The sequence below is a fragment of the Lactuca saligna genome, chromosome 4, assembly GCF_052625555.1.
Source record: "Lactuca saligna cultivar CGN05327 chromosome 4, ASM5262555v1, whole genome shotgun sequence".
NCBI classification, from domain to species: Eukaryota; Viridiplantae; Streptophyta; class Magnoliopsida; order Asterales; family Asteraceae; genus Lactuca; species Lactuca saligna.
In genome coordinates, this window is record NC_136420.1 from 14,809,125 (window position 1) to 14,826,891 (window position 17,767).

Here is a 17,767-nt window from a genome sequence, read left to right on the forward strand (position 1 = left end):
ACATAGCACGTAATTTATATAAAATACTTCATATCTATGTGTAAGCTGAAAGTAACTATGCACTCACCGGAAAAGGTGGTGATTCCGAACTCAGACAGCGCTTCGCTTCTTAAAAAGAATTTTTCTTCGACGAAACCTAGTATTATTACCACTAGAGTTTAGTTTATTATTCGTCGAGACTAATTAATAGTCTAGCTATTATTATTATTATTATATAAGCGTCAAAAAAATACTTATATAACCCATAATAATAGCCCAAGTATTTATTATAAGTTCCTAATAACGTTACTATAATTAAATAAAAGTTATATTAAAAATAGCGTAGGCGTAGCTCACTTACAGCGGGTTTTATAGAAAACCGGGCTTTGCTTGGAGCAGCGTTCCCGAGCCGAAAATCTCTTCTTCTCAGAGCCTTCGAGCACTCCGGGGCTTCCGCCTCGTGCTAGGGAGGTTCCCTAGGCTTTTCGGGGGATTTCGGGGCTAGAGAGAGGTTCTAGAGAGAGAGAGAGAGTAAAGAGAAGAAAGAATGGGAAAGGTGTGAAGAAAATGAGGGTGGGAGAGGTGGTATTTATAGGGTGAAATGTGGCTGAACTTGGTGCCACATGTCACCATCTGGTGGCAAGCCTTGGGGAGAAAGCAATGGCCAAGATTGTGCCACATCACCCATTTTCGCACAGCACACTTCCGACTTCTAAAATCCGTAACTTTCACATACGACCTCCGCTTTTGACGTTCTTTATATCCACGCGTAGGTAATAATAAGATCTACAACTTTCATTTTGACACCGTCAGCTAATTCTCGACTGATCTTAAATTTAACAGTACAAGGAGATTATACTGTTAAACGTCTGCGTAAAATTAATAACTTCTACATACGGACTCTGTTTTTTGTCTGTCTTTTTACCGTTGATTTCCTATTAATGAGATCTTCAACTCTCATTTACGTTGCATAAGCCAAAAACCGCTCGAACTAAAATTCGAGTTTCAGGCCGTGCACTGCTAAGCCGAATCTTAGAAAAATCATAACTTCTTCATACGAAGTCAGATTTGGGCGTTCTTTTTATCGATGTTCTTAGTTTAACACATTCTACGACTTTTGTTTAGATTTCTAAGGCTAAAAAGTCTTCTATCGTAAATTCACTATTTACGTCTCCCGGTGTCGTGCCGGTTTAGCCGTAAAACTTCGGCGGGCCATAACTTCTTCGTTATAGCTCGGATTTGGGCATTCTTTATATGTACGGAAACCTTGAGACATATTCTACAACTTTATGTAGAGATATCGGGATTATCTCACACTTTAATTTTGACGCTCATTTTTATTCTTTATTAATTATACATTTATAATTAAATAATAAACACATAAACACACATAATTCACATAATACTCAAATATTTCATATTTATTACTTCAAAAAGAGTTACAATAGTTGACCTAGACTATTACATTGACAAAAATGCTTAGCCCTGAAAACCCGGGCGTTACAGTTGGGCCCAATTTCGAAAATTAGGCCATATGTTGGGCTTTGACTCATAGTTGACTTTGGGCCTTTGGATTTGTCCTTGGCCTTGAATCAAGCTAAGATATGGGGTAAATCACTCTTTACCCCAAGCATGGGTTTATTGTTATGTGTTGGGACACAATTATTAATTTGGCGTTATTTTGAAGTTGACATATTCCGGAATCTGTCAGCCAGCAGCCACAACTTTATCCACGAGACTTTAGCAGAGTGAGGTGAGTCTCCACACTGTTTTTATGGATCGAAGGCACCAATGCCGACCCATTTGTTTGATGCATGGTAGGAAGACCCGGGGGTTATCCTTAGGCATTATGTATGAAAGACCTCGAGGCGGCTCCTGGCACACTATGTGTGACATCCCTATTTTCATGGCCAGAAAAGACCGATTTTGTTTATGCTTTATAAAAATCAGAATGCCTCTTTTAATAAAAATGTTGCGGAATTTGTTCCCAGTAAACATGACAAATACGTTATCAAAGATTCCGAAGAAAAGTATTTTTATTCATTTTAAAACATTTGAGATGTCATCGTCAATATAGAAACATAAGCATAAACAAAACTTACATTCATTATCACTAGTGATTTATATCTCCTTAATCTTTTGGTGTAATGTGACTTCATATCAACACATGTGATATAAATAAACTAAGTGGGTCAGATTAAGAAACTTGGTGACTGCATAGGGTTTTCAACCGACAATAATATAATTATTATGTTTAATCTTCAAACAATTAATCAACCCAATTACCCATCCCCATTATCTTCTTTACTCTTAAGGATCTACCCTAAAAATAGGCTATTCCTCGTTCATTTATTCCTAAGGATTATCCTAAGTAATTTGCACGAAGTCCATCAACACTAGATTTAGGCACTAAGTCTACATAGTCGCCAGGATTTATACTACAGGCACTGAGTCTGCATAGTCTTTAGGGTTTGGGTACTAAGTCTGCATAGTCACCAGGGTTTAGGCATCAAGTTTGCATGATCGCCAAGGTTTAGGCACTAAGTCTTCATGATCGCCAAGGTTTAGGCACTAAGTCTTCATGATCGCCAAGGTTTAGGCACTAAGTCTGCATAGTTACCAAGGTTTAGAGTACATCGGGTGAACACATCGTTCACAACACCTACATGTTGCGAGCCTGCTTGTGTTCCACTGGACTGTCTAGAATAGTCCGTGGTTGTCATCCATACTCTGCTAGACGACGGGTCCATCATTTGGGTAAAAGGCATCTCTCATTGTTCACCTCTCACCCTTATGTTATGGTCTATATCACATCTCATCTCATCATATGACTCATATTTCATCTACCCAAGTTTTACCCAACATATTTTGTAGATATAAAATACATATAGAATTTAATTCATCTGAAGCATGTATAAAATCGTTCATCCAGCATAGACAACAAGTATTCAGATAATATGCACACATAGCACGTAATGTATATAAAATACTTCGTATCTATGTGTAATATGAAAGTAACTATGCACTCACCTGATAAGGTGGTGACGCGGTTCTCAGACAGCACGTCGTTTACTTTAAAACAATTTCTTTCGACAAAACCTAGTACCATTACCCCTAGAGTTTTGTCTAACGTTTTACCGAGACTAATTAATAGTCTAGCTATTATTACTATTATGTAAGCTTTAAACAATACTCCTCACCCACTATGTACAGATAGGGGCCACATATGAAACACCAAAGGGCAGGATCATTTTGGCATATATGACTTCTAAATCCAGCAACCCAAGCAGCTCTCCAAACCAAATTCCCTGTACCGCGAGTAGTTAAAAAGATATTACAACAATACTTATATAACCCATAATAGCCGAAATAATTACCATAAGGTCCTAATAACGTTACTATAATTAATTAAATGCTATATTAAAAATAGCGTAGGCGTAGCTCACTTACAACGGGTTTTCTCGAAAACCGGGCTTCGCTTGGAGCAGTGTTTCCGAACCGAAAGACGCTTTTTCTCAGGAATCCGGGAGCCTCGTTGCTTCCTTCGGGTGCTAGGGGTTTACCTAGGCTTAGGGGTGGTTAGTGGGCTTAGAGAGAGAAAGTAGAGTGAGAAAGAGAGGGTGAAAGGTGTGAGAAATATGAAGGATTCACCCTTTATATATAGGGGTTTTATCGTAGAGTTGTCTCTAAGCTTCGTTCATATCTTTTTCGTATGAGCTTATTTTTCTACATTATTTATATCCACGCATTGGTATTTACAGGTACTACAACTTTCATTTAGACCCCGTCGGCTAACTCTCTTTGTAGCTTAGATTTACAAAACTGTATCGAATCCGCCGCGCTTGAAGAGTAGAGACTAAGTTTCGTCCATATCTTTCTCATACGATTTCTATTCTCGACGTTCTTTATGTTCACGTGTTGGTATTTACGAGTACTGCAACTTTCATTTGGACCTCATCGACCAATTCTTAATCTATCTCAGATTTACAAATCTGCATCGAATTTGTTGCACTTGAAGAGTAGAGATTAAGCGTCGTCAATATCTTTTGCATACGAGCTCCGTTTTTTACTGTCTTTTTATCGTTTAACTCCTAATAATGATATCTTCATTTCTTGTTTAGATTATTTTGGCTAATAATCCGACCAATCTAAAATTCAAATTTCCAAACTGTTTACTGTTATGCTAAATCTTAGAAAAATCATAACTTCCTCATAAGAAGTCAGATTTGGATGTTCTTTTTATGCACAGTCTCGATTTAACATATACTATGAATTTTTTTTAGATCGCTAAGTCTAGAAATTATTTTATCGTAAATTCACTTTTTACGATTCCCGGTGTCGTGCCGGTTTTACCGTAAAACTTCGACGGGTCATAACTTCTTCGTTATAACTCGGATTTCGGCGTTATTTATATGTACGGAACCCTTGTAACATATTCTACAACCTGGTTAAGATTATTTATTCTCAATAATATTTTGCTAAAAATTCATTTTCGTCACTTATTGCCTCTAAATTTACTAGTCCGGATCTGCGGGCGTTACAATCATCCCGCCTTAGGATGATAACGTTCCAGAATCATCAACAAAACAGGACTGTATAATGATTCCATACGTTATATCTTCATCCTAGGTAATAAATTTAACCTCTATGTTTCTTTGAACGAGTATCTGACTCTTTGACTTCTTGACTGCAGGCGGTGCTTTATCTTGCACCCGCGCTCTGTCTCGTATTAGGCTTTCAATCATGAACTTCCTGTCATAATATCGGCCCTTATTGGTGACTCTTTCTTCTTCTTAACAACTTAAGATAAGTTCCTTCCTTTGATTGTCATAATAGACCGATAGGTCACGTTCTAATTACCTCTCTTCGTATGATTCAAAGTTCAGACTCAGGTCTTTTAGAGTCAAATTCCATAATGAAATATACTTTCATTCATGTTCTAATGTGATATAATCACATTTTAACAAGTAGCATTTCTAGATACCATCTTCTTTAACAACGATCACGATATTTCTATTGATCGTTTTGATTATCTTTCACTTTAATCTTCTGGCTTAAGTCGGATGCTACAGCAAACTTGGTTCTCTGAACCACGTGACATAATCATCTTAGTCAGACTCGATTTGATATGACCACTGGGGTCAGATTAACAATCATCTTCTTAGTCATTACCGAAACGATGGTAACGACAGACATGAACAAAACATAATCAATTACTAGTGCATTGGTAACCTTGTGACTTTCCGTGATCCAAGCGTGAGTCATGTGCTTCCGATAGTACAGGCCTCTACTACCATTCACACCTACTCATAATTGTCCCAAGTATTGTCTCGCAGTCCCCAAGCTCTTGTTTCCTAAAATCGCAAAACAATTTAACACATACGAATGTGTCCAAATAATCATAAAAATTTCCCTAGACTCTACTAGGAGTTCTTCAATGCATATCTTCAATAACAATTCTGCTTGAACTCAGTTGGTGGTGAAACTGACAGATGATGGGATAACTCCATGGATTATACCAAAATTCTTTCTTTCCGCCAATTGAAAGTGTACTTCTCTTGTACCATACATATTACCTATTTAGACATATTTTAAAGGCAAGATATTATTGTCATGATATCTTCTAATAGGTATCATTCAATATCTTAAGCCTTCTCATTTCCTCCATTTGATCAGTTTGCTACAAGTCCTTATCATGACATTCTATACACCAAAGCAGGCGTTCGATTTATCTAGACGAGAATATGGATAGAGGAAGGTTTAGACGTGTAAACCTTCTTATTACTCTGAAAAGTTACATGTCAGTTCTAATACCGTAATTAAACGTTTAGAAATCTGAACACATAAAGTTTCCAGATCCGGTCGGCAATAGACCATAGATCCGATCATACATTTAGCATCATAAATCATTTAGCACATAAAAGCATGTTAAACATTTTCCCTAAATTAAGCTAGTGCTTATGTCTATTCAAGCGTACTTCCTAAACTATATTAGACACACTCCTCACGATCATCGCTTATCATTCTAAGTTTAAGTCTAGAAATAAATCCTTAGTCGTAGTTCGCTTAAACTAATGCTCTGATACCAACTGTGACATCCCCATTTTCACGGTCAGAAAAAACCGATTTTGTTTATGCTTTATAAAAATCAGATTACGTCTTTTAATAAAAATGTTGCGGAATTTGTTCCCAGAAAAACATGATAAATACGTTATAAATGATTCCAAAGAAAAGTATTTTTATTCATTTTAAAACATTTGGGATGTCATCGTCAATACAGAAACATAAGCATAAACAATAATTACATTCATTATCCCTAGTGATTTATATCTCCTTAATCTCTCAGTGTAATATGACTTCATATCAAAACATGCGACATAAATAAACTAAGTGGGTCAGATTAAGAAACCTGGTGAGTAAATAGGATTTTCAACCCACAATAATATAATTATTATGTTTAATCTTCAAACAATTAATCAACCCAATTACCCATCCCCATTATCTTCTTTACTCTTAAGGATCTACCCTAAAAATCAGTTATTCCTCGTTCATTTATTCCTAAGGATTATCCTAAGGAATTGGAACAAAGTCCATCTTCACCAGATTTAGGCACTAAGTCTGCATAGTCGCCAGGGTTTATACAACAGGCACTAAGTCTGCATAGTCGTCAGGGTTTGGGTACTAAGTCTGCATAGTCACCAGGGTTTAGGCATCAAGTCTGCATGATCGCCAAGGTTTAGGCACTAAGTCTACATAGTTGCTAAGGTTTAGAGTACACCGGGTGAACACATCGTTCACAACACCTACAGGTTGCGAGCCTGGCAGTGTTCCACTAGAGTGTCTAGAATAGTCTGTGGTTGTCATCCATACTCTGATAGATGACGGGTCCATCATTTGGGTAAAAGGCATCTCTCATTATTCACCTCTCACTCTTATCTCATGGTCTATATCACCTCTCATTCCATCATCCGACTCATATTTCATCTACCCATGTGTTACCCAACATATTTTGTACATATAAAATACATATAGAGTTTAATTCATTTGAAGCATGTATAAAATCGTTCATCCAGCATAGACAACAAGTATTCAGGTAATATGCACACATAGCACGTAGTTTATATAAAATAATTCGTATCTATGTGTAAGTTGAAAGTAACTATGCATTCACCTGATAAGGTGGTGACGCGGTTCTCGGATAGCACTTCGTTTACTTTAAAACAATTTATTTTGACAAAACCTAGTATCATTACCACTAGAGTTTAGTCTAACGTTTTACCGAGACTAATTAATAGTCTATCTATTATTACTATTATATAAGCTTTAAACAATACTCTTCACCCACTATGTACAGACAGGGGCTAGACATGAAACACCGGAGGGCATGATCATTTTGGCATATAGCACTTCTAAATCCAGCAACCCAAGCGGCCCTCCAAACCAAATTCCCCGTACTGCGAGTAGTTAAAAATATATTACAAAAACACTTATATAACCCATAATAATAGCCGAAATAATTACCATAAGGTCCTAATAACGTTATTATAATTAATTAAAATCTATATTAAAAATAGTGTAGGCATAGCTCACCTACAGCGGGTTTTCTTGAAAATCGAGCTTCGCATGGAGCAGCGTTTCCGAACCGAAAGACCCTTTTTCTCAGGACTCCGGAAGCCTCGTGGCTTCCTTTGGGTGCTAGGGGTTTATCTAGGGTTAGGGAGCTTAGAGAGAGAAAGTAGAGAGAGAAAGAGAGGGTGAAAGGTGTGAGAAATATGAAGGATTCACCCTTTATTTATTGGGTTTTTATCATAGAGTAGTCTCTAAGCTTTGTCCATATCTTCTACGTACGAGCTCCGTTTTATACGTTCTTTATATCCACGTGTTTCTATTTACAAGTACTACAACTTTAATATAGACCTCGTCGGCTAATTCTCATTGTAGCTCAGATTTACAAAATTGTATCGAATTCGTCGTGCTTGAAGAGTGGAGACTAAGTTTCGTCCATATCTTTCTCATATGAGCTCTATTATTGACGTTATTTATATCCACGTGTTGGTATTTACGAGTACTACAACTTTTATTTAGACCTCGTCGGCTAATTCTTACTCTATCTCAGATTTACAAATTTGCATCGAATTCGTTGCGCTTGAAGAGTAGAGACTAAGCTTCAACCATATCTTTCGTATAAGAGCTCTGTTTTTTACTGTCTTTTTATCGTTTAACTCCTATTAATGATATCTTCATTTCTCATTTAGATTACTTTGGCTAAAAATCAACTGATCTAAAATTCGAATTTCCATGCTATTTACTGTTATGCTAAATCTTAAAAAAATCATAACTTCCTCATACGAAGTCAGATTTGGATGTTTTTTTAGGCACACTCTTGGTTTAACATATACTACAACTTTCGTTTATATCGCTAAGTCTAGAAAGTATTTTATCGTAAATTCACTTTTTACGATTCCCGGTCTCGTGCCGGTTTTACCATAAAACTTCGACGGGTCATAACTTCTTCATTATAATTCGGATTTCGGCATTCTTTATATGTACGGAACCCTTGTGAAATATTCTACAACTTTGTTAAGATTATTTATTCTCAATAATCTTTTGTCAAAAAGTCATTTTCGACACTTATTGCCTCTAAATTGACTAGCCCGGATCTGCAGGCATTACACTATGTTATTACGTATGGTAGGAAGACCCAGGGGTTAGCCCTAGGCATTATGTATGAAAGACCAGGAAGTGGTTCCTGGAACACTGTATGCTAGTTGGCTAAGTAGAGTAGTATGTATGCTAGTTGTCTTTGTGATGCTTGCATGGAAGACCAGGAGGTGGCTCTTGGCACTTGTCTGTGAGACCGAGGGGGTGGCCCCTGGCTTGGCAAGAAAGACCACGTGGCAGCCCGTGGCATAATGACAAGACTATGTTTGGCACCTAGCATCCTTATTGAGTATGATATATGTATGGCTCATGGTTATGTATGACATGTATAGATTAGTTGATATGTATGGTATGTGGTATCTGGGGAACCCACTAAGCTTCGTGCTTACGGTTTCAGTTTTGTTTTCAGGTACTTCATTTTCAAAGGAAAGGAGTCAGCTTGATCACAACTCATCATATTATGTTTTCCGCACATAAGATCTCTGGGATTACACACTAATATTATTTCATGATAACATGTTTGAGTATTGACACTTTGGTTTTGACATGAGATGTGATTATGGATGTTTTATTACTTATGGTTTTATAATAACTTATTTAAAAATAAAAATTCTGGCATTGAATTTTGGGATGTTACGCCGAATTACCAAAATAATAATCATCCAAGGCCCAATCATGGCCCAATTTTCCAAATTGGGCCCAAACACTTTCATGTTTTTTAATCCAATGTCCAAAAAATTTCTTAGCCCAAAACTCTTATGATGGCCCAACAAGGCCATAAACATTTAAGCCGAAACTATGGCCCAAACCGAAGACCCAAAATTCTGAGGCCCACCTTGCTGAGTACGCGGGGCGTACTCAGCTCGTACGCGCAACATACTCGCGTTAGGGCTTGTACGCTAAGCGTATCTGCTTGTAAGCCCAACTTACTCCATCATTCAACAAACTTCCATTTTCAGCTCTTAACTGACAACTTAGATCTAACTTCCTTGGGCTGGTTTATCACGTAAAGTTGCTAACTTTACATGCATGCATGGCTTAATAAAGCTCTTAAATATCAAAAGGACTTAATAGATGACTTTATGCATGCATGAGACCATAAACACCATAAATCTTACACCTTTAAGCTTAAGAAACTCATAATATGCCCATATCTACAAGAATAATCCCCTCAAATGACTTAACTCATCAAACTAACCCAAAAAAGGACCAAAAGCATAAAACCATGACATGAAGAGATCTAAACACACAAGGATAAAGGTTAGGAATTATACTTCAAAAGTCACCAAAAGATGGAGCTAAATCTGGATCGCTAAGCTTCCTTCCAAAGAATGAGTCCACCAATTTCTTTTTCTTTCACTTCAAGGAGCATAAACCACCAACATCAAGATCAAGGCTCAAGAATACTCAAAAGGCTATTAAGGTTTGAGATTAGGGTTTTAGGGCAATGAAGGCTGGTAAAGAGGCCATTCCTATGAACTTAAGGACCTTATATAGGGTGTAACACACTAAAATCAGGGTTTTCTTATCCTCCACATACGCTATGCGTAACCCTCGTACACCCAACGTACGAGGCTTTTACTCCATGAGCAGGTGCCCTCCTTAGTATGCTAAGTGTACCATGTGGTACGCCCCGCGTACTAGCTTCTCAACTAGTAGACTAAGTGTACCCAATGGTACGCTCCGCGTACTAACTCCAAGGACTAAATTGCAATAAATTAAATATAAAGCAAAAGGAAACATACCCACATAAGGTATGTAATCCCTAATACCTTGTAATTTTCGATTATAGTAGGGTTTCCTTAGGGTTCTTGATGTTCATACATTGTTGTTAACAATAAAAAACAAATTTAGATCCAAATAGGTTGCATGTGAACTTAAATGTTATGTTTGTCCGCCACATGTTTTAATTATAACTTATAAAACTCATCAAGATTAACTTAAGAGTTTTCTACATTTAGTCCTTCCTCACCTTTATTATGGTTTATTGATCCAACTTTCACTTGAGTGAGTTAGTACTTAGTCAAAGACCCTTTCACAATTTTGTCATTATTAACCTTAAACTCTAAATGTTATAATTTCAACATTTAACGTTTCCAACTACCATTTAAACTATCATTAGAATTTATTTTTATTATTCCCATTATTCTAACATGTTTATTTATTCATTTTTAGTTTTTAATATATATATATATATATATATATATATATATATATATATATATATATATATATAATTTACTCAAAAAAATTTAGCCCCAAAATGTTACAATGACAGTCTTTTATATTAGCGATCATTTCTATTCCGTTTAAGACTTATTTAATAATATAGTATGGTTTGTTAAACAAGTCTAACTGTATGATTATATATATAGCCAACACATATTGTCCACGTCAACCAAAAACTTATACAGAAGACAAAAATTTACATATGTTAAAACAACAACAACAACAACAACAATAATAATAATAATAATAATAATAATAATAATAATAATGTTTAAATGGACCTCAAACTTTAACATGACCCCCATGATAAACGTGCAAACCATCTCCAAAATATGCAAGCCTAAGTGGTGGTGCAACCTTCGATGTTCATTGATTGACCAATGGTTAACCTCCCTACGAACCAAATAACTAACATACGAAAATCCCACAATCTCTTCTCTTGCTAGATTATTATAGTACATATGTGGCATTCATAAGTGTAAGTGAGAAGCTAATGATGAGAATTGCATCGGTGAGTTAGGATACCATAGTCCTTGATAACTACTAAAATTGTGTTGATACGGCTCGCGTAGCTGTAAACCAGGGTGCGGTTTTCGTATCATTTGTTACACCTGGAACTATTGTAGATACTGAGCATGAATGGTCAAAAATCCATAACTCCTAAAAACCGGTGAACCTCCTTTAAATTTATAAGAATGTATAGATGGGCAAATACTTGGAGATAACGTATTATTAGAGTACATGTCGTTATAAGTGGCAAATATTTATTTCTGATAGTTGTAAATCGAGAAGAAATAGATTTTTTGATTTTAGAGTAGCGAGCAAGCTTAATTGGGTTGTGCAAAAAAAAATTCGGTTAGGTGTCATTGTACGGGAATCATATTTTATTGTCTGTAATTGTTCTTTCTCCCTAGCTCTTTACTACTATTTGTTTTTTATATGTGAAACCAGGTGTGATACCCATGTATTTCATGGATTCATTTAAAAATTAAATTATATTTGAAATTTTAACAATTTGAAAAGTTTGAATTTATAAAAAAAAATGAAATTTTTTTGAATTATTAAAATTAATGAGGCTTTAATATATTAAATACAAAGATTTTCTAATATGTGCCCTAAGGGCACACATAAGAAGTATTAATTATGAAAAATATTACCATAATTAAATTTGAAATACATTTATTATGGAAATTATTAATACACTTCACATTTAATTATGGTAATATTTCTTATTATTAATGTATTTTATAATTAATTATGATAATATGTATCATCAATTAATGCTTCTTATATGTGCCCTTAGGGTACATATTAGAAAATCCCTTAGATACATTACATATATAAACTATTTCCAATAAATATCTTACATATATATTATCTTACATATTAAATATGAAATTTTAATTTAATAAAAGAAAAAATATAATAAAATAACAAATGGAAAATAGAAATTTTAAAAATTTTAAAAAATATCATGTTTCCAAATAAAGGAAAAAAGAACATATGACAAAAAGTTTTTTATTTAAATAAAGATATATAGTTAAAAATGACTATACAAAACATGTTTGAAAAATATATGCTAAATGTCGCTTAAATAAGTTTTCATATAATATTTTAAAAAATTAACTTATAAACTAACTTAATTGTCTCCCCATATATTTTAATATAATAAACTTTTAAAAAGTAATTAGATTATATAGATCCAAATTTCCTACACTCCCCACTCAATGAAGAAGAAAATCCCACATCCACATGTTTATTTCACCTTTCCAACTTTATATTGGAATCAGATGTGTTCATCAGCATAAATCGAAACCTTTTTCCAAACAAAACAATAGAAAATGAAATTATAGTCAGAATTTTAAAATATTATATGATGATATAAAACATGATATTAACTACTTAATTATAATCAATATACGAATCGCTAGATTTCAACTTGTTTGTTTTTCACTTATTTCCAGCCAACCTAGATCAAAGACCTGTTTTTATATTTTTTTTCATGTTTTAAGAAAATTACAAAATTTGATTTCTAACTGAATTAAATCTTTTGGACTATTGACTATTGATTAAACATTTAATTCAAGTAGAAATGTATATTTACATGGTTTATATTATAAAAATATATATTTATTTCATATAAATATAAAAATGTATTATATACATATAAATATAAAAATGCATATTTACATGGTTTATATTATAAAAAAGATATAATTAGATGTATTTGTACATATTACCAAGTATAAATATGTATTTATTTCATAATTATATGCATACTATAGTTTTTATGTAGAGAAAATACATATTTATATCTATTAAATACAAATAAAAATATTTTTAAATGTATAGATATATCTTTAAATGTATAAACACACTTTTTATTTGTATTAAATACATATAAATATGTTTGGAAATGTATAAATATGTTTTCATTTGTATTTAATAGATATAAATATGTGTTTCATTTGTATAAAAACTATCTTATGCAAATAGTTATGAAATAAATACATATTTATAGTTAGTAATATGTACAAATACATATAAATATATCTTTTATATAATATAATCCATATAAATATGTATTTTATATTTATATGTATATAATATATTTTTATATGAAATAACTTTATATTTATACCTACTATATACAAATAAATACTTTTTTAGTATATAAATACGTTTTTAATGGAATACATGGGAATTCAAATGTATATAAATATTAAATTCAAGTATATATATTTTTAAAAATATATTTATATTAATAAAATTATTTGTATACATTTAAAAATATATGTATAAAATATTTATATACATTAAAATATAATAATAATAATAATAATAATAATAATAATAATAACAATAATAATAATAATAATAATAATAATAATCAAAATAATCAAAATAAAAATCAAGGTAAGGGTAAATCCAAACATTTTTTAAAAACTTAAGGGTAAATCCGAATATTTTTGAAAATTCAAGGGCTTTACTGGCATTAGGTAACCAGTAGGTTATCTGAAAACCGGCTACAAGGGTAAAAATGAACAAATTAAACAAAACTTCGGCATGGCCGTTCCAAACATATTTTGGGCCCAGGGCGAGAGAAAAAAATAGGCCCCTAAAATACATAAATGTCATCAAGTTTTTTATAATAACTCAATAATTGAAAGAAAATTACCTGTGTTATCTTCTAAATATAAATATTTCCATAAAAAAATTTGGGCCCTTTTGAAAAATGGGCCCTGGACGGTCGCCCCTATCGCCCACCCTCTGGGACGGGCCTGAACTTCGGGCTTTACTGGACTTAAAACACGTCCAAGGGTAAAACCGATATTTTTGTGAAAACTTAAGGGTTTTTATGTCATTTTCCTGACTATAAAACACTATCCAATTCAATTATCTAAATAATTTATACTTTTTTATATAACCTAAAAAATAGTAGGTTGAAAACTATTAGTTTATCTTTTATTTAATTTTGGATAAAAGTTATAGTTTTTACTTTTTAACTTCTAATTATCATTTTTAGCTTTCGACTACCGGTCTTCATCTACCAACTAATGTTACGAAACATACATTAAGTCAGTTAACCTAAAAGTTCAAAATAAAATGAAAATGATGAGAAGCAACAACATAATTTGCTTTTGTTAACAATATGAAAATGTATTTGATTTTTCATTCATAATAATAGCATATTTATATTTTTTACACATGATAACAAGCAACATACATGCATATTCTTTTAGTGATGATAACAATATATTAAAACATATAAAACTTTGTAAATTTCATCTGACACATTCCTGTTACAGTAAAAATATATAGTTATGTTTGACAATATGTTCATCGGGCGTTATTGTGGTTAAAATAAAACAAGTTTATTGTTAAAATAACACAAGTTTTACAAGCCACGTATGCTTATTGATAAAATTAGAGTACATTGATATAAAAATGTAAATATATATTACACCAGTAAATATAATATATTACTATTTTTAGAAATTTGTTTAATAAAGACATGTAGGTGTTTATTGGTTGTTGTTTATCACATGTCTACTTTAAAAAATAAAATATGAGGACCACTGAGATTAATTCAAATTTAGTTACGTGTATGGGTATAACTACATATACGGAATTTGTGTTTTTATTTATGCATGGAAGGTCATAAAATTTTATATGCTAGGAAGATGTTAATGATATATAATATTCATTTTATCATATTATTATTATTATGCCCTTTCATTTTCTCGATATTTAAGCTAACCAAGGACGAAGCAAAATCAAACTAAACTTTTGACCATCTCTGCTTTAGAAGCTTCAATAATTGTTCGAAAACGAAAAAAAGATAGGATATTTCTTTTCACTTTTGAAAGTTGTAAACGAGTCCTTACTAAATTTGTATAATTAATTAATGATGATACTTATCATAATTTGATTGGGTAGGAATATTTATAGACATAAAAAGTAGATAGCAATTTAATTTCTTTATAATCTTAATTATAGGAGCTCAACCTTATTTGTTAGCATTCATAGTTAAACCATTTTTATTATATTTCATATCAATTTGTATTTTCTTTATTTTAGGTCATGCCATCTCATGAAAATTCATTTATTCTTAAATTGAAATTAGACTTTAGATTCAATAGGCAGCGGTATCATGTGTCGACTTATTTCCCTAAGGTTGATAATTTAAACATTGTTTGGGATATATGTTTGTGGTATATGTGAAATTATAAGTATTTTAAGAATAGATTAGATTATTAAAAAAACAATGGAAAACAAAAACGCCATTCTAGTCATTTACGAACTTTACTACATTCCTTGTAGTTTTTGAATAAATTCTTTTTAAAGGACTTAGTAGACCTTTTTTGAAGACGGAAACAACATAATGGATTAAACTTAAATACAATATTTTGTAGATTTTATAATTATAACAATATTCTAAAAGGGATGCATGTAGAAAGGTAGATGGAAAGTCAACATCCAACGTGGGGCAACAAAAATAATTCTTAAACTACATCAACACTTTCCAATATGAATATGAATATTGTCGGGTGGGCTTTGAAAGCGACTCTTTTTTTATTTTTTTTATTTTTTTATTTAAATGCAGTATGATATATGCAAGATATTTAATTATCGTCGTCATATGAAACTAATTATGTTATTAATTTCCATGAAAAAAACATTAATGATTTCAAAAGCTTGATTAAAAACAAATCGGGTCTAAAATTAGATTAGAAATAAAGTATTTTCAAATTTGCCATTAGAATTTAAAAGAAAAAACAACGTAAAAAAAGAGAATATTGTTTCGCAAACATTTAAAAGAATATTTTATTGGCTAACAAAATGATGTTAACCCATATGTGATTGGGAACTTGTGTACTTTCAACGCTAAAATAGGTAAAATTTCAATAGATGCATACTTATTAAAGTATCAATAATATGTTAGTAGGATATATATTAACGTAAAATATTAATTCAAAATCTATAATTTTTTAACCAAAAGTTTCTAGCCGAAAAGCCCAAAGGTGTTAAGTGTTATCCTTTCATTTTTAGGTTTATGATTTAAGCCATGTAATTAGGGTTGTAAACGAACTGAACGTTCGGCGAACCGTTCGTGAACTGTTCGGCGGGAAGTTCGTTTATGTAATAAATGAACGAACATGAACAAAAATTATCGTTCGTTTAGTTAAATGAACAAACATGAACAATGGTCTCGTTTGTTCATTTATGTTCGTGAACGTTCGTTTATGATGTTCGTTTACGTTCGTTTATGTTCGTTCGTTTAAGTTTATTTATATTCATCTATATTCAATTATTTTTTATTATATTGCTATATTATATGTTCGTTTATGTTCATATACGTTCAATTGTGTTTTTTTTTTATCTTTGTTCGTTTATGTTTGTTCGTTTATGTTCGTTTAGCATGTTCACGAACATAAATGAACGAACATGAACAAAGTAATTTGTTAAACGAACGAACATGAACAAGAAAATCTCGTTCGTTTATCCGTTCGTGTTCGTTTGTTGTTCGACTAACTTAAACGAACGAACATGAACAAGACGTTCGTGTTTGTTTGGTTCGTTTACAACCCTACATTTAATGACCAAAAGTGTAATCAATGAGTAAATTAGATTTGCCATTAAAAAAATCTGTAATTTTTTTTAATAAGTTCAAATTATTTCAAAATTAACAAATTAACAAATATAAATATTAAATTCAGGACATTTATTAAAGATAAAATACTATAAGTTTTACGAAACATGTTGACAAAAAAAAAAGATTTATACAAAATGGTTGTTGTATAGTGAATTCTACCTTTTATAGTGGTTTTAGAGTTAGGGCACTCTGCACTTCAACAACATATATGCATAACCCATTATAAAGTGTCCCCCATTTATTACCATCAATTTTGACTTATTAAAATACTTTAAAAAAAATTATGTGACGTCAATTAAGTTTTTTTTTTTTTTTTTTTTTTTTTTTTTTTTTTTTTTAACTTTTATAAAATGATGATTGGTATTTTCTCATAAACAATATCTTCACATTATTATATTGATACAATTAACAATAAAAATATTAAGAAAGTAGGTCGTAATACAAAATAAAATCTAGTTTTATTTGATCCTGATAAAAAAAAACCCTAATAGGATGAAATCTATGTTTTGTGCACCTATAATAACATACACTCATCCATACTACTGAGATTAATTAATTAATTCATCATCATGACAAAATGCAAAAGAAAGAATAAGGAGTGTAATATTAATGATCTTAGTTCTAAATTGTTAATGGGCGAGTCAGAGACTAAACGTGTAACAAAAACAAACGAGTTAAAAAAACAAGTTAATGACCAAATGCACAAATAACACTAAACCATAGGGACCATTCGTGTAATTT